A 17,863-nucleotide genomic window follows, 5' to 3' on the forward strand; every position below is an offset into this window, starting at 1 on the left:
CAGCGTCAGGGAAGAAGGAAAACCATTTAGAGGGCTATTTAGCTGAGTACTTGTTTAAGGAAAGAAGACCCCAAGAAACTGTTGTACACGATTTTGAAGGTAAGTGACTTCTGTTTCTGAAAGTAAAGCATTATTAGTATGATACCATGGCAAGTGCTATTGAAATGTATATGATTGCGGAAACCAAGTGTTTTCAGTACCTTCCCTTACACGTGTACACATCGTCGCTGACGCGCCTGCTCCCTTCGGGCACACTGCCGCGCTGGTCCGCTAGCTCCGCCCTGCCTTGGCTCGGTTAGATAGCATTCGTGCACTTAGCACAAGTTGGTTTGTGTTTTTTGCACTGTATTTTATAACCGTATACAGTACATTTTGGTACTTTTTTGATTTTAATACTGGTCCGGCGATGCGGCAGTGATGCCTTAGCTTTGTAATAAGCGAGAAGAAAATATAAACGTCATAGAAATTACAAGGTTCTAGAACACATGTCCCACTTCCCATTTAGCTGTAATAAAAACAAAAAACAACGTATCCTGCGGTCTTCTAACCCGATTTCACTTGCTGACGCTCGCTAGCAATATTCTGTGAAATAAAATTTAAATTTTGGTACAGAAAGGAACCAACCTTGCTAACCTATAAGTTATGTGGAACCTGTGTTCTAGAACTTCCCCTTAGAAATTATCTGGTTCACACGTTGCATTAGAGCGTACGTTAAGTTAGGATAAAAGCCGGAAGTTTCAAACTTTTCATCGTGCCATTTTTTTTATAACCAATTAACTAATGCAATTTAGCTATAATTCATAAAATTACATGAATTAACTGACAAAATAATGGAACTGGCGGTTGACGTGGAAAGGTGAAACTTGGCATACATATAGCCTTCAGAGAAAAATATACAGGATTTTTTTTTTCTTTTTAGTAAGTGAAAAGGAAGAATGAGTAAAAATCCCATCTTATTTCGGTGTACTTTAAAAAAAAAGTCTTAGGAAATTGTATTTGAGTAAAAACTTTCCATTCGGTATTCATGTAGGGTTTTCATAAAATTAACTAAGTAAATCACCAAAACTATACATTTCCTAGTTCAGTGAGGTTGTTTGGGAAAGTGAAAAATCTTCCCTTGTTATTTATATGGAGACACCTTCTACAGCCCAAAATTATTAAAAAATATTAAGTTAAATGATGTAGCCCGAAGGTTAGAGTGATGCAGTTTGGCATGTTTGTAACCTTCTGGAAGTAACTCACAAAAAATATCAAAAGTAAATATTTTTAGTTTTTAGGGTAATTCTAAAATAAAAAGAAATATTTCCGGTGCTATTTAAATGCATGCTTGTTTTGGACATAAAATCTTTTGTTTTAGGTAATTGAAATTGGAACAAAAGCTTGAAATTCGGTATGCTTGCAAGCTTTTGATAGCGATATGCAAGTTATTGACCAAAAATATCTAATTATAGAGGTATTTTTTAAATTTTTATTTATTTATATATTATTTATTTTAGAAAACTGAAAACTCACAGTTATTTAATATCATATCTTCTACATCTCAAAATGCTTAGACTTTTCCTGAACATCTGCGGATGAAATTTGGCATACTTGTGGGTTTATAAGGTGCGAGAACGTAGTCGGAGTAAACGGTGATCTAGGTGCGAGACCTCCAGCTAGCCGAAGGCTAGTCTTCAGTAACACGCACAGCTGCTGCACATGTTGGAATTGGAAGTCATCGATTGCGAGGAAAACAGAGCTAGTTGATATTTGCCTTCGAGTTTGACCGGGTTACTGTTTTTTCTTGAGGTTGAAATCGAGCTCAATAGCACCAGTACCCTCAAATTACTTTATTCCTTTTTTTTAAAAAAAAATAGTAGGGGTCATCGTTATTCCACTTTAAACTTTATTTGTTGAGATTACATATTAATGAAAATGTCTGGTCCATATACCCTTATTCAACAGTGAGGTTATGAAGGACGGGAAATACAGTTTAAGGTTGGACCTGAATACTCGGTTTACATCCAAGAGAAATTGTTCTTCACCTGGACTTGAACTCGGGATCCCTTGATTAGGAAGGCGATGTGTTTATAGACTAAACCTTAGGACACCTGATAGAAATATGTTTAACCGATTTGCATACTTGTGCATATTTTGCGTCACTTCAGGACAAAAACATACACAACTGCATAAGTGAAATCACTTTACAGACTTATAATTGAAATAAGGGGCCGCGGTGGCTCAGTGGTAGAGCGTTCACCTCTGGTGCGTGGGGTCCCTCGTTCGATCCCAGCTCGCGCCAGTGGGCCGTCTGTCGGACAACACCGTGTGCGTAGGTTTTTTCGGGGTTCTCCCATTTCCTCCTACTTTCTCCACTCCACCATTTCAGTCATTACTCATCATCACCGTCTCTCTTAGCTTCGGTGTATAAACGTGGCACGTTAAACTAAATGTTTCATTTCACAATTGAAATAAATGGACAATTTCAAAAGATTATACAGATTACAGAAGATTACTTCAAGTAGTTCACTGCATCCGAAGTACAGCGTCCTAATTTAAATTGCTTAGAAGTGAATAAAAATACTAATAATTTGTGTTCATTCTGGCTGTGGACCATTTATTTTATATTTTTGGCTTAAACCAATTGGATTTTTTAAAAATTTAAACCATCTTGGTTTACACCAACCAACTCTGATAGATAATAATCAAAAATACACACAGCTAGTTTTGTGACTGCTTCCTTGAATTAGTTACGTTTTAATTATATTCGTTTCGTGCCTATTCATTATTGAGGGACATACATATCCAGATAGTTTTGTGACCTCTGGCGTAGGGTAGTTACGGTTAGGTTATGCTCGTATTGGGCTGTTGCGTTTTGGGCTACCAGATAGAGATTTCACTTCCGAACCATAGTGCAGTCCAACTCTAAATGCAGTAAGATGTATTATTACTACACTGCTTCTTACCGGGACACTAGCTCTTGTATACGGATCTTGAACAATCTTCCTGTACTTTACTGGAGTTCCATTTTCCTTTCATATACCTCCAAACTTCCTGACTTGGTACTCTGTCTTACGTCTTTGCCCATTCAGTAAATACTGCGTCCTTATTGCTTTTCCATTGTTCGCTTTAATAAGATTGCATCTACGGGCGTCGTTAGCGTGACGGGGACATGCCCCCCATAATTTTCTGTGTCGTGTATAAAGTTACCAGCTGGCTAGTATTTTATTTATTTATTTTTTTATTATTATTTGCACTGCATAAGTTACGGTATATCATTAATTTATTTCGATAAAATTAAACCAAATCATAGTATGTAATTAGAAAATAACTTGCACTTGTGAGATATATCATGTGTTCCCCCCCTAATATTTAAGAGCTAATGACGCCACTGATTGTATCAGTTGTACTCATCTGTGGCATGGATTCAACTGTTGTTTTTCTATTTAATTTCCTTTCTAAATCTTCATCGTCCAAGTGTTTATTGTATGTGGCATCAGCTTGATTCCTCGGTAATTTTCACAATTTTGTACATCTTACTTCTCTTTGTATATAGATACAGTACTACTCTCTCTCTCTCTCTGTCTCTCTCTCTCCACTGACTTGGCATTTTTCTCTTGTCTGTAAACAGTTTTCATTAGATCCCATAGTATGCGGTAGGACAACTTCTGGTCCTAAGCACCCATGTTTTAGCTTGTAGTTGCTTTCCCTGTCTTCATTTTCTTTAAAGCATATTCTGCCTCTTCTCAGCTTATTTCTGAGATCACAATACCTGTAACTCCCAAGATTTGGTGTTCCATTACAAAAGACCTGTCTTTGGTTTTCTTAATTTAGCAGCTGTTTCTTTGTTGATTCTTCTCCATCAACATACAGGGCATAACTGCGGTACATGAAGCTAGATTTTTATACTTCATTCCTGGTTACTCAATTAAAGATATTTTTGCAATAGTAATTATGCTTTCCTCATTAGCATTGACAGATCCTTCATTCAAGTAGTTCACTGCATCCGACAATTTATTTATATTTTGATATAAATTTCATTCTGGGCCGCGGTGGCTCAGTGGTAGAGCGTTCACCTCTGGTGCTAGGGGTCTCGGGTTCAAACCCTGCTCCCGCCAAGTGAACTTTGTGGTGGACAAACACCGTGTGCGTGGGTTTTCTCGGGGTTCTCCCGTTTCCTCCCACTCTCTTCATTCCACCATTTTCATTCATTACTCATCATCACCGTCTCCTTTAGCCTAACCGGCATAACCGTGGGACGTAAAACTCAAAATTTCATTTCATTTCATTTTTCATTCCATTCACATATTGAAGTCATCAAAAGTAAGATTTTCCGAAAGACCAAACAAATGAACAAATAATATCAAGAGAAAAGGCACAGAACAGTACCTCCTTAGTTCTACTTTGCTTCTTCAGGACAGACCTTCAGTTATTTGTATCCCAACTTCCAAGTAGGATAAATACTTTTTGTACATGCAATCACTAAGCTGTATTTCCGAAGAGTTTTTTTTTTTTTTTAAGAGCCATTTGGCTTAAAGAAGCTGACCCACAACTGAAAGATAGGAATATGGAAAATATGTCGCTCAGGACCTATATTTTAAGATGCTAACCGGTTTGAATGACATTGAAGAAAATAGCTAAGACGTGACAAAAAGTTGAACATATTTGTATAATCCGCCTAATTTTATCATGTCGTTTTATAAAATTAAATTGAAAGAATGAAGAGTTGCAGGATTCAATTTTTTCTTATTTCAGGGAAGTTTTATTCATATTTCTTTATTTCCTTAGAGCCTCTTCACATCCAGTTTGTTTTGCCTAGCGCTTGTGGTGTGATGAGTGACGGATTCGATTCCCGAAAGGAGCTCAAAATTTATGTTCACCCAGCATCGTGTACCATAGATTCCGACAAAATCTTTATATTGTTCGTTAAATAGGAGCTTTGTGCAATCTGTGTATTTCATTGAATAAACATTTGTTATTATTTCAGAGGAAGAAATCGATGATGACGCATTCGAAAATTTAACTGTGAATGCAATAAAGGAATTAATTCCTAAAGTTGGACCACGAATGAAATTTATATCAAAATATAAATTGTACAAGGAACAGAAGATGAAATCTCCTACTTCTTCATCCCCTGTGTCTTTCCTGTCACAAAGCTCAGAAGGCAGTACCTTTAGTGATAGCGAGGTAGAAATAACTGATATCTTATTATTTTTCTCAAATATAATCGTACTTTGTTATCATTGTACCTGTAATACCGTATTCATAGGTGTATTGTCAACCGTATTACGATTTTAATCGGTAGAGAAAGTGTTGGGTATAATACTCACTATTTTTTTCAGCAAAGTGTTTTACTTGTAAATATAAACACCTTACAGTGCCCAAATTAAAATATACGCGCCTTTGGCGTGGGAGACCGGGGCTCGATTCCCGGCGGGAGCTCATGAGGTTCGGATTCCTCGTTAATCAGTAGGACCACTTCTCATATAGCCTAGCTGAACGGGACGTTAAACTGAAATTAACCCAAATTAAAATATCTTGGTAACAGTTTCAATGTACTTTTGACACCATCCTCAAATAGGGGAATAGAATGAGAAAAGGCTACCACTATTTTCCCATTCTATTCCCTCTCTGTAGATGGTGTCAGGAATATACCGAAACTGTCAGGGAAGATGTAATTTTAATTATTACACTTTAATGTTTTAAAATTTGTCTTTTGCGTTCAGTTACTTATTGTACTTGCATTCTGTAAGGATTAGTCCGTGTCAATGTGTAAGTGTAAAAGTTGATGCTTCGCAAAAGAAAGAAAAAAAATGAAAACAATTTTGTACGTTTAATTCACTCGTAAAAAATATTAGCAAGCTTTTTCCAAACCAACTCATACTATTACTAACTCAGAACAAAACAAGGAAACTAATGATTTAAATCTTTTCTTTGTTACCCTCCTAGTTTTTTCAAACTCGAGTGCACATACGAGGTCTTCAGTGCTTGTGTGGATAGTGACGCGCCTTTGGCGCGATAGACCCGGGTTTGATTCCCGGCGGAAGCTCATGTTCTGATCCGACATTAAGCTGTAGGTTCACGTCTCATATAGCCTCGCTACTGAACGAGACGCTAAACTTAAACCAAGAAATCGAATGCACATACTTTCTTCAACGGCAGTAAATTAATATTCTGAACGAAACGTTAAATTGTAATCCATTTCAGATGATTCCAGGAAAAAAAAATCCGTAAAAAAGACAATGTTTAAAAATATAATAATTATCCATGTAATAATGTTTGCAATTTAATACTTAAATTATAGCGCACAGTGCAGCAGTTTTACATGTATTTAAAGATAGCAGAAAAATGTAAATGTAAACTTAATTGTAAGTTTGGTAAATGAAAGAGATACAAGAACTTACGAGTACGAATATCATATTGAAAGCCCTAAATGTAGCGAAAGTCCCGAAATGACGGTTTGATTTGATTCTCTAACAGGTTCTTCTAGTCTTAATAAATATATATCTCTGTTTCACCAAGGTATATCTCTGTCCTTAACTGCATTCGACTTAATAGATACCAGATTGTTTCAGAGGTTCAATCCTCTGAGAAATATATTATGTTTTCTGAAAGAATATCGGAAGCGTCGATGAAATACCTTCTGAGAATAATTTTTATTTGGTTAGATAATATTGGAAAATATGGAATAGCTATCAAATTTCTACTTAGTTTACTTTCATTTTTACAATAACGCAAAGATTGAACAAGTTAATACAGCCAGTTTTTTCAAGGTGCGGTGATCATATCAATTTTCATGCTCGATGTTGTATTGCAGATCGTGATTTTGGGTGCTTAATGTAACAGCAATCAAAATAGCCAATTGTTCCTTTTTACTAAGTTGAAAGACATAGATTTGGCCTTAGTGTAAGTTATTTAGTTAATTGTAGTTAAATGTCCCATTTTAGCATTGACGCTATATTAGACGTGAAACTACATTTTAAAGTGAAATCAGGAACACTGTAATGTGTTCGTTGCTCTTCCACTGATAATTGAACCCGGGACTGCGTGAATTATTCACGCACTCTATTCACTAACAGGCGAGGAGGGCTTCAATGTAAGTTTTGGCATGATGTTACTAAAATGTATTGTATTTTTCTATCCCCTTTTCATCATTCTCTCCATCCATTCTTTATCCCCATCTCTTCTCTTCTTTCCTACGACTTTGTTTGTTAAAAATATTACTACTTGCATCGACATGGTATGCAAATTCTGTCGGTAGTGAATTCAGTGTGAAATGACCTAATAGCTATTTTTCCACCATCCAGAAACCAAGAAAGTTATCTACGTAAAAATGTATTTCTAATTATATGAAAACGTATTCTTTCCACTGGTTATGGTTCCAATTTGATTAAGTTTCGCAACATAACCATTTTGAGATACGAAGAGCATTCATTTTTCACATCTTGTACTTTTCCTTTTTCTAAGATCGCATGTCCCTAAAACAATCTGTGTTTCAGATTTGAGGTTTTCTTTGTTCTATAGTACATCTACCATTTTTATTTATTTCAAGTATCAGTCTACTAAATTGACTTCATACACCGTTGTCACTCATTACACTTGCACACACACACACACACACACACACTTTGTTTTAAGCAAACTTTGTGAATTTTATGTACAAATTCTGCGCATCCATGGGAATTGATGACTAACTCTCTCTCTCAGGTAGCAAATTTTGAAGTTTGTTAGACCTTTCAGTGAACAATGAGAAGCACTTAAAAAAAAGTACTTATTGTTGCTGTTACAAGGGTTATTTTGAGATAGCCGGACCACAAAAGACTAATCTTCATTTTTGTGTCAGGTAACATTGGAGCAAAAGTTTAAACAAATTATAGATGGTGGAGTGGGGACCATTGGTTCACTTAACATGAAGTGCCACAAACTGAACTAAAATGCATTAACAAAATTGACATGAAACTGGTTATGATCAGCACACGTTCAAGAAAAGGCATCTTGAAGTTGTTGAATCTGTGCGTTGTTATAAAATAAAAAATAAAAGTAATGGCAATTAACAGTTCTTAACACTTTAAGGGAAATTACGCGCGTACGCAGTTGCGCTATGTAATTATATGCATTTATATTTTTTAATCATTGTATTTAATGAAGCTAATAATTAACTTTTATTCCAGGTGACAACTATTTCCTTTTTCCCTAGTGTTGGTGGTGGAGATAGGATAAGCAATGCAAATGGAAGCACATTGTATTATTACGAGGAACCTTGTGAGTAGATTGTAATTCTATCTCAATGACTTACGTAGAAAAGTATTTTTAATTAGACACATCCAACTAACACCACCAGAAAACATGTTTAAACATTTATTTTCGGATTAATATTTATGTGTTTTATTGCATGAAAATGAAGAATGAGCATGGAAAAATGGTAATAGTTAAAGATAAACATTTTGTGTGCTATTGCAGTTAGTAGTTAACCGAGCGAGCGTGGGTGAGTGGTTAGCGTGTGCAGAGGTCCCTGGTTCGAATCCTGAGGCAGGCCATCGTAACAATTGTTTTCCAGGGTTTTTCTTAGTTTCATTAGGCATGGTACCTGGTACCTTGGATGGTACCTTGAATATATGACCCGCCTCGCCGACTTCGAAGCTCCTTTCCTTTCTTTGTTTTTATTTGTTTCAATGTGAAATGCCTTTCGGCTGTATTTGGAATGTTGTTAATAAATAGGTAAGATAATCAAAGGGTAAGTGTCCTAGTCGCTCGTATAAATTGAAATAACCCTTATTTCGAGAACTTTCCTACCGTCCACCCGCATATGAGAAACTTATTATAAAATGCAAGTGACTTTTAACTGAATTTTTTTAGAAAAAAGGAATAAAAGAAACAATATATACTATTTTTCTTTCTTTAAACAGATTCCATGATCAAAGCATCAGGTTGCTGAGATACTTTTCTCAAATTGTTAAAAAAATGGTGTAAGACACAGTGATGCGATGAGCATTCACAAGTGAGTTCAATTGTGTCTTCAAATGAATATATAAATATTGTTAATTTCTTCGTTACTTCTTATTTCTTACCTTGAGTTCAACATCTCTCGCATTTTATAACATGTTATTAATATACAGAAGATTCGCGTGAACATGCCAGTCGAAAAGCTCTTGAAATATTATAATATTATAATATATATTAGCAATTAGGACAGTGGTAAGTTGCGAATTCATATTTTATGATTTTAAACTTTTAATTATATATTCCAGTAGAGAAAATTATCGTTTTTCGGATGTAGACATTATGTGAGTTCCCTTGAATTTTATTTATGGCCCTCTGACTGGGAAAGAGGTGTAGTGACCTGGAAATATTTTAGTTCTTGCTTCCATTACCGTGGTACGACTAAGGAAAACCTCCATCAGAATGGCAGTCCGAGCAGGCCACTTTTGTTTCAATTCACTTTTAAAGCGTGGGTGCAAGTATTACTTAAACGCAGCTGTTACACGGGTATATACGGTCCGCTCCTGGTTGTGATTTGTAAAAGAAAATATGTCAAAGTGTGAAGTCCTAACGCCAGCATGCATTTCTGTTTGCTTAGAGTGATTGCTTTTACGTGTAATGAAGGTACTTCAATTAATTTATTTGAGAGAGAGAATAAGGATAGGTTAATATAAAATTCTTACAGCATTATTTTATTTATTTATTTATTGTGTATTCCAGTTGATGTAGTATGTGGTTCGGCAGGATCAAGAAATACATCCACAGATGTAGATATCTGCAAAAATAGCCCGTTGATGGAAACCCCCAAGTGAAGGAAAGTGCAGCAAAAGAGGAATTCGTAAGTTTTCACAACACATTGTTCCTGGTGTAAAATTACCTTGTATTTCACGTAAAGAGCCCATGAAATTGATGAAAATTCACATCCAAAGATGAAATAGACAAATAAAACTGATTGTAAGTGTCCGTTTATCCTCAAAGAGAGTACCTATTCTTCGTATTTCCATAGAAGATTTACGTAAATATAAGTATGTTGGTACAGCTTGTGTAACCGTTACTAGATTTAAAGTTTAATTTTCCAGATCTTAATAATCAGTTAGTCACACTCTTTTATGACAGCAAGAGTGAGCATGTGTTTGGTAGGACGAACTCAATGTAAACATAACTCATATTCTTTATAATCTTATTTAATGTATTCATTTGATACCACATTCATTCAAATCGGCTCTTGGACTGTTATTAAACTCTTCTACGTGTACGTTATCAGGCATGGCGTGGGGGACCCGGGTTCGATTTCCAGCGGGAGCTCATGTGGTTCGGATTCCACGTTAATCAGTAGGTCCACGTCTCATATAGCCTCGCTGCTGAAAGGGACGCTAAACTAAAAATCAACTCAACGTTATCAGGCAGGACGGTCGCCCTGCAAGCAAGGCTTTAAAAAAGTAGATCGACTAGTGCTTACGCTTCTAGAATACAAAAATTGGCATTTCGGCGTTGTTCGTTTATGAAAACTACGAAACAGATATGAACGAAATTTAAAACATTAGTTTTCTGGTAGAAAAGATTGCAAGTGCCATCAAAATAAAGTTTCCATGTGAAAAATTGTCAAAGTTGTGATGCGTTGAAAATGAAATTCTTTTTCAGGTAATCACCAGAGATAGCAAAAAAAAAAAAAAAAAAAAAAAAAAATACTGCACCCATTCGACAAAATTTGGGACATATGTGTACTTTTACACATACATGCTCATGCTAGTTTTTGTTTTTTGTAGAAAACAAGAATTTCTTTTTGTAAATTTTTGAAATAAAATTCGTCTGGTTATACGTATTCACGTTTATGTGATCTTAACATAAGTGATATCAAATTATTTTATAGTTTTGCTTTTGTTGTTTAAGTTTTGTTTTATTTCAAATTCTATGATCACAAGTACCTTGTTCTAGGACTTGCAGAAGATTCTGAATAGTTCACTGCAAGGAAAAGAAGTATTATCTACGCACAAGAATTTGGGACATCTTAATAGCAGAGCTCGCAGTTTATTAACAGATGTCATCATTCGATATATTGGCGCAGATAAAAGGTACAGATCGTTTCGTTAAATTTTGTGGTATCGTATGTTAAAGATAATGTATATGCAATAGTCTTAAATATTAAGTAATTGCTGTCCTATACATTTATCGTTTTCACTAAGAATTCCGAGTAGAATCTCGTTTTCACATGGCACATATTCGACGGTATTGATTGCGTTTATCACCGTGACAGTATTTTTCACTTATGATCTATATTACAACTATGTTTGTAGTTGTGTTTTTAGGATTCATTTGGTCTCAAAATGCATTGAAATTATCAAAGCAAAAGTTCAAACGCATTAATTCGTTAGTTGCTCATTGTGGTACACAACAATATGGATCAGTTGGAATTTGAAAGTGTTCTGATGACTGCATAGCACCCTTTGGATTTATTAATAGCTGTTTGCAGTAACTTGGAACACGTTGAGTTGTATTAAATATTACAGTTCGTTTATTTGCCTGACTTAATGAAACTAAACATTCACTTCTTTCTTTAGTGCCAGTGTTACAAAATTTATAAACAAGTGTTTTTTTTCCTCCCCAATGGAGCGTCGTCTCTTAATATTTATTCAAGCTTCTATGGGAATTGCTTTGTGAAATTTCATTTTCTGTCTTACAGGATCAGTAGACAGTCATTCATTTCAATAAGTGAGGCGATTGTACGATTGTTTCCGGCTGAAAACAAGATTTGTGTAAAATTCAGTTAGGTGAGGGAATTATTGTATATTGCTATTTCTTCGTTTTTCTTTGCGTTCACTGGAAAAAAATTAAAAGTCGTGGAGTGTTTTATGATTCTTTGAAGAGTGTTCGGAAACCATACTGACAACTTTTGGAGATAATAGCTGATGTACTTCTAAGCAAAAATGATCCCATAAGAATATGTTCAATTTTCAACGGTCTGATAGTTACAGGTTGGTAAATATACTAATTTGTTCAGGACAAAATTTTATTACTCATCCTGTATGTACTTTAGAGAGATGACGCATGGCGTATTTGAACGGCAATGGAAGTACCTTTCCACTGATGTATTTGGTCTAGGAATTAATTCGTGCGGGTGGACAAGAGATGGCGCAACGAACGGAGCGTCCCACAGGTTCGTGTATCCACACATGTGTTGCAAACCCCTGTCATCGCGTATCGTTCGTAGTATAGGGCAGTAGATTAAAGCGTCAACAACACCAGTTTGTAGTTAAGTGAACATGGCGCAATTTGTGCCTGATAAAGTGTTTTTGCGGGGTGTCCTGCTGCATTACTTTAACATGCAGAAAAGTGCGACTGAACGTCATCGTATTTTGGTGGAAGTGTATGGTGACCATGCTCTAGCTGAGCGAACATGTCAGAAGTGGTTTGCACGGTTTAGAAATGGTGATTTCGGCTTGGCAGACCAAGAGCGAGCTGGACAGCCAAAAAAATTTCAAGACGAAGAATTGACAGCATTGCTCGAGCAGGATTCGTGTCAAACGCAGGAACAACTTGCAGCAGCATTAGGCGTTGATCAAACAACAGTCTCCAAACGCTTGAAAGCCATGGGAATGATTCAAAAGATGTCACATTGGGTTCCACATGAATTGAAAGACAGAGACGTTGAAAGACGAAAAACCATTTGCGAATTGCTGCTTCAACGACAGAGCAGAAAGGGGTTTCTGCATTGAATTATTACGGGTGATGAGAAGTGGATCCATTACGAGAATCCTAAACGAAAAAAGGCCTGGGTGAAACCAGGTGAACCAGGTCCATCACAACCAAAACGAGATATTCACTGTGCAAAGGTTATGCTGTGCATATGGTGGGATATGAAAGGTGTGGTGTACTATGAGCTGCTGCAACCGGGTGAAACTATGAATGGAGAACGTTATCGACGACAATTAATGCGTTTGAAGCAAGCTCTGGCCAGAACACGACCAGAATGGGAGAACAGACATGATAAACTTATTGTTCAACATGATAACGCTCGCCCACATGTCGCAAAACCGGTCAAAACCTATTTAGAAAATGTCGGATGGGAAGTTTTACCCCACCCGCCGTATTCACCAGACGTTGCTCCTTCGGACTACTACTTGTTCGATTGCATGAACAACGATTTGATTGGACAGCGGTTTACTTCTTCAGAAGATATCGAAACATGGGTCTCTGACTGGATCGCTTCCAAGGATGAGGACTTCTTTCGCCACGGAATCCGTACATTGCCTGACAGATGGGCGAAAGTGGTGGCTAGCGATGGACAATATTTTTCTTAAGGTATTTATGTATTTTGTGTTTGTACTACAGCTTCAATGTGTGCGTACCAACCGCACGAATTAATTCCTAGATCAAATATATATGACGATAGTGGAGTTGGAAGGGAAGTTGTGGAGGAAGAAAAAAAACTTTCTTCATTTTAATAAAAGTAGTTCGATTGTATAATGACAATTGACAATTTTATTTTTTCTTTCTGTTACTGTAGTATATATATATATATATATATATATATATATATATATATACAGGGTGGTGCATTTAAAATTTGCCACCCTCTATATCTTTGAAACGACTGCGAATATGAGAAAGGGCAAAAACACGTCTATCATTATTTTAAGGGGCTTGTATTTTGAGCTATAAAAGGTCCATCCCAGGTACCCCCTATGGAGGTACGTGGGTCAACTTGAAAATTTTAAATGGTAAAGGGGGTCGAGTGATATATCGTTGGAAAGGTCTCGTCAAGAAAAATATTTTGCCGAAAGTTTCAAGTCCCTATGTTGACCCTATTCTAAATGGCGGGGGTTCACATTTTGTGTCCATAAAGTCCATTGGCACCCAGTGTATCTTCGAAACGACTACGAATATGAGAAAACGCAAAAACACATCCATCATTATTTTAAGGGGCTTGAATTTTGAGCTTTAAAAGGCCCACCCCAGGTACCCCCCTATTGAGGTACGTGGGTCAACTTGAAAATTTTAAATGGCAAAGGGGGTCGAGTGATACATCGTTGGAAAGGTCTAGACAAGAGAAATGTTTTGCCGAAAGTTTCAAGTCCCTATGTTGACCCTACCTAAATGGCGGGGGTTCCCATTTTGTGTCCATGAAGTCCGTTTGCACCCAGTGTATCTTCGAAACGACTGTAAATATGAGAAAACACAAAAACACGTACATCACTATTTTAAGGAGCTTGAATTTTGAGCTATAAACGGTCCACTCCAGGTACCCCCCTATCGAGGTACGCTGGTCAACTTGAAAATTTTAAATAGCAAAGAGGGTCGAGTGATATATCGTTGGAAAGAATGTGAACCCGAGACATCTTAGATGGAGTCAACATAGGGACTTGAAACTCTCGGTAAAATATTTCTCTTGTCGAGACCTTTCCAACGATATATCACTCGACCCCCTTTGCTATTTAAAATTTTCAAGTTGACTCCAGATAGCGCTATATGGGGTGTTTAGGGGGACCTTTTATAGCTGAAAATTCAAGCCCCTTAAAATAATGATGGACGTGTTTTTAGCGTTTTCTCATATTCGTAGTCGTTTCGAAGATATAGGGGGTGGCAAATTTTAAATGCACCATCCTGTATATATATATATATATGTATATATATATATAAATTTTGCGACATTATTCAGCATAAAAATTGAAGTTGATGCGTAATTTTTTGTCGTTCCTATTTGGCGACAGTGTTGGCAACCGTGTTCCTTGAAGCTCTTGGAAGAAAGATATTTTGTTCTGAAAATTAGCTTCATGAGACTCCTTCCAACGCAAATATCGTCACATGGCATATACCCTTGGAAAGGCCATTCTGTCACCATTCAAATGCATCATAGATGACCTTTAGAAAATATACAGGATGAGTAATACATTTTTGTTTTGGAAAAATGTACAGAATGGTTACCAATCTGTAGGTGTCAGGCCGCTGAGAATCGGATATGTGTAGAAGCTTTTTTGCTTAGAATTACATTAATTATCATCTTCCGATTTTGCCGGTGTAGTTTCTGAACACTCATTGAAAATTAGACTTAATTGTATTGATATTTATTTTATCATTGTCTTCAGAACAAGGAGAAATTTACAATTTAACTTACAAGTGAACGTTTTCCATAACTTATCAGAATACATTTTTCAGTGCTCATTTTTTGAAGTACTAAAGGAATCCAGAAAAAAAAAATAAATTCCAACATGTTTAATTTACAGCATATATATACAGTGAAACTTGTATAAGACGGAACGTCAAGGAACAAAATAATTTTCCGTTGTATGCAAATTCGAAAAGTTAAGTTCTGTAACAATAACTGCTGGTAAAAATAATCTTGTAGTACTATACCTAGGTTAAAATGGTTGAGGTGAAAGATTAATTAACACAAAAATGTATTTATAACATAAACTCAATTAACAAAGTGAACTTATTTGAATAAGACAGACGCTTAAAGTACAAACTACAAGTATGTATTTTATTATGTATTTCCTCTCACATTCCTCTTTACATTTTCACCGCCTTTTAAGGATTGTTTTCATTTTCTGGGTTTCAGTGTTGGAAATTTGCGTTTGCAACATTTGAAATGAACTTTATATCTTACAAACATTGTCTCTTTTTCTCTCTTCAATTATCGTATTGTGTCCTCCAAAGTAACAATAACATTTGTTTTTGCCTATTTGTGCACAACACTGGGCACACAAACACGCCACACTGAAACCACATTTTCTGCAGCAGAAACAATGGAAATTTTCAACAACTGGTCTAAATTTCTACCATTTTTTTTTTCAAAAATGACCGAATTCTTGGAAATGCATGTGTAATGACGGAGTAGCATGCAGTAAGTCTTTAATTTATAAAGAAAGTTTTGACAGTAGAAAAGTGCTTATGTGTGTATCAATAAAAACAGGAAACAGGTGACTTAAATAACAGAAACATTATCTCCATTCTTGTTCACGGCCGAAAGATCTTAACTATTGAAAACAGAAGTTCAGTAGTAACGCCAACACAGAGACAGACAGACTACAGTACCCCTACGTTTCGAGCTGGCAATCAGTTAAGAGAAAAATCTTTACCATATGGCAAATCAGACAGAGTTGCCGGGACTAAAAACTATCCATCTTTGGCACATTTCCGGTTTATATAAGTTTCGTTTAAAACAGGTTTCCATATATTTTGTTTCTCTGTGGAAATAATATAGTTTAATTGTAATTTTGTGTTGTGCAATAGGATATCAGGACTGTATATTATAACAGTGATTTGTTTTTCAAGTAGCATACTTACTACGTCCCCTATAAAGTTGCTCAAGGGAAGAAGGTTTTGGCAAGAGGGAAACTTTGGGACAGATATTGCAACACAAGAAGGTATTTGCGGCAAAGTGGTGTTTTGCCTTTGAGAAACCGGTGTGCAGCTACAACTTCTACCGAAGTCGATTTAGATGGTGCGTTCATAGTTCTTTTCCATTTATTTACTTTCATTTTCATAAATTCTGTATTATAATTTTATCAGTAAATCACGATGCATAGTGTTTTATGCTATCTTATATTCAGACAAGGGTACAAAACTTCCTAAAAGAGATGCGTGCCGATTTTTTACAACATGGTTACACATATTCACGTATTATGGTCAATCAACAGATTCACAGTTCAAGGGTACTACCTTCATTATAAATCAACAAATTTCCGTGAATTTGTGCAATCAGTATATCTACTGTTCATCTGTGTGTAAAACTCTATCACTGCTTTCTATCAGCGCGGTGGCTCAGTGGTAGAGCGTTCACCTCCGGTGCTTGGGGTCCCGGGTTCAAACCCTGCTCCTGCCGTGTGGACTTTGTGGTGGACAAACACCGTGCTCGTGGGTTTTCTCGGGTTCTCCCACTTTCTTCATTCCACCATTTCATTCATCTCTCATCATCACGGTCTCCTTTAGCCTAACCGGCATAATCGTGAGACGTAAAACTCAAAGATTTCATTCCATTTTGCCATATTTCTGCTAGGTGCTATGGTGGTCATGTGATCACGTGACTGCTGTCAAGTACTCATACGAGAAAGTAGAGAACCTTGTGGAGAAATCACTGTTGGTATAGGTGCGGTCCTTGTGTCTTTCTCTATTTCTTATTCCACTTTCGTCTTTGCGTCCCTGTATGACGACTCCATAAATGCGAAAGCGCTTGGAAGTTTGTTTTATATTTGCGTGTATTTTATCAGTTCCACTCTAATTGTTTTTTACATGCCTAATTTGGGATTTCTTTTTCAATCAGACATAGTATTTTCTGAAAATGGATACTATAATGGGGTGAATGCCATTGATGTTCATAACTTGATTAAAAACGCTCTGTTGAAACAAAGATTATTTAATGAACTTCAAAGAAAACTATACTACCAAACTTTTGTATAAAGAGAAGAAAGCATAGAACATTATATCATCAAACAGCGTTAGGTATATGTGACAACAATTTCTTTCACTTTTCAGATAGACATTGATTTTGGCCAGTTATATCCTGGGAAAGATATAACATTTTTTTCAACGTGGAATGCAGACTTAAAGAAGATTCAGCATATACTTACCACGACCAAACAAACAGCAAATGACGGAGCCACATTAGTAGAACTTTTGCTGCAGGAGAACATCAGGGAAGGTAATTATTTTTCTTATTAAAAGAAAATATTGCACGCAGATCTACTATAACTTGAACTTCCGTATGCGGAAGGTGTATGCCACAAAAACAACGGTTTTAAAGAAGAAATTGATGTCTCTCAATATTTATGTAACAACAGTTTAACAGTCTGTCCCAGAACAGCTGTCAATATATCTTAAACTCGTTAGATTATTAATAAAACTTGCAACTTTATTAAAACTCTGACTTAAGACCGTGAACTACCAAAGCAAAATCGTGTATAATAAT

At 36.1% G+C, this 17,863-nt stretch overlaps 1 long non-coding RNA gene across 1 annotated transcript; it reads left to right on the forward strand.

The window, feature by feature from the left end:
* The first annotated feature begins 9,761 nt into the window (after positions 1-9,761).
* On the forward strand, positions 9,762-11,706 carry LOC145663783 (uncharacterized). The gene is made up of 3 exons (XR_014127268.1): positions 9,762-9,796; positions 10,894-11,030; positions 11,639-11,706. It is a non-coding gene; the product is annotated as an uncharacterized LOC145663783 (long non-coding RNA).
* Positions 11,707-17,863: the final 6,157 nt, after the last annotated feature.

This window comes from Thermobia domestica, chromosome 11, assembly GCF_964235325.1.
Source record: "Thermobia domestica chromosome 11, izTheDome1.hap1.1, whole genome shotgun sequence".
NCBI classification, from domain to species: domain Eukaryota; kingdom Metazoa; phylum Arthropoda; class Insecta; order Zygentoma; family Lepismatidae; genus Thermobia; species Thermobia domestica.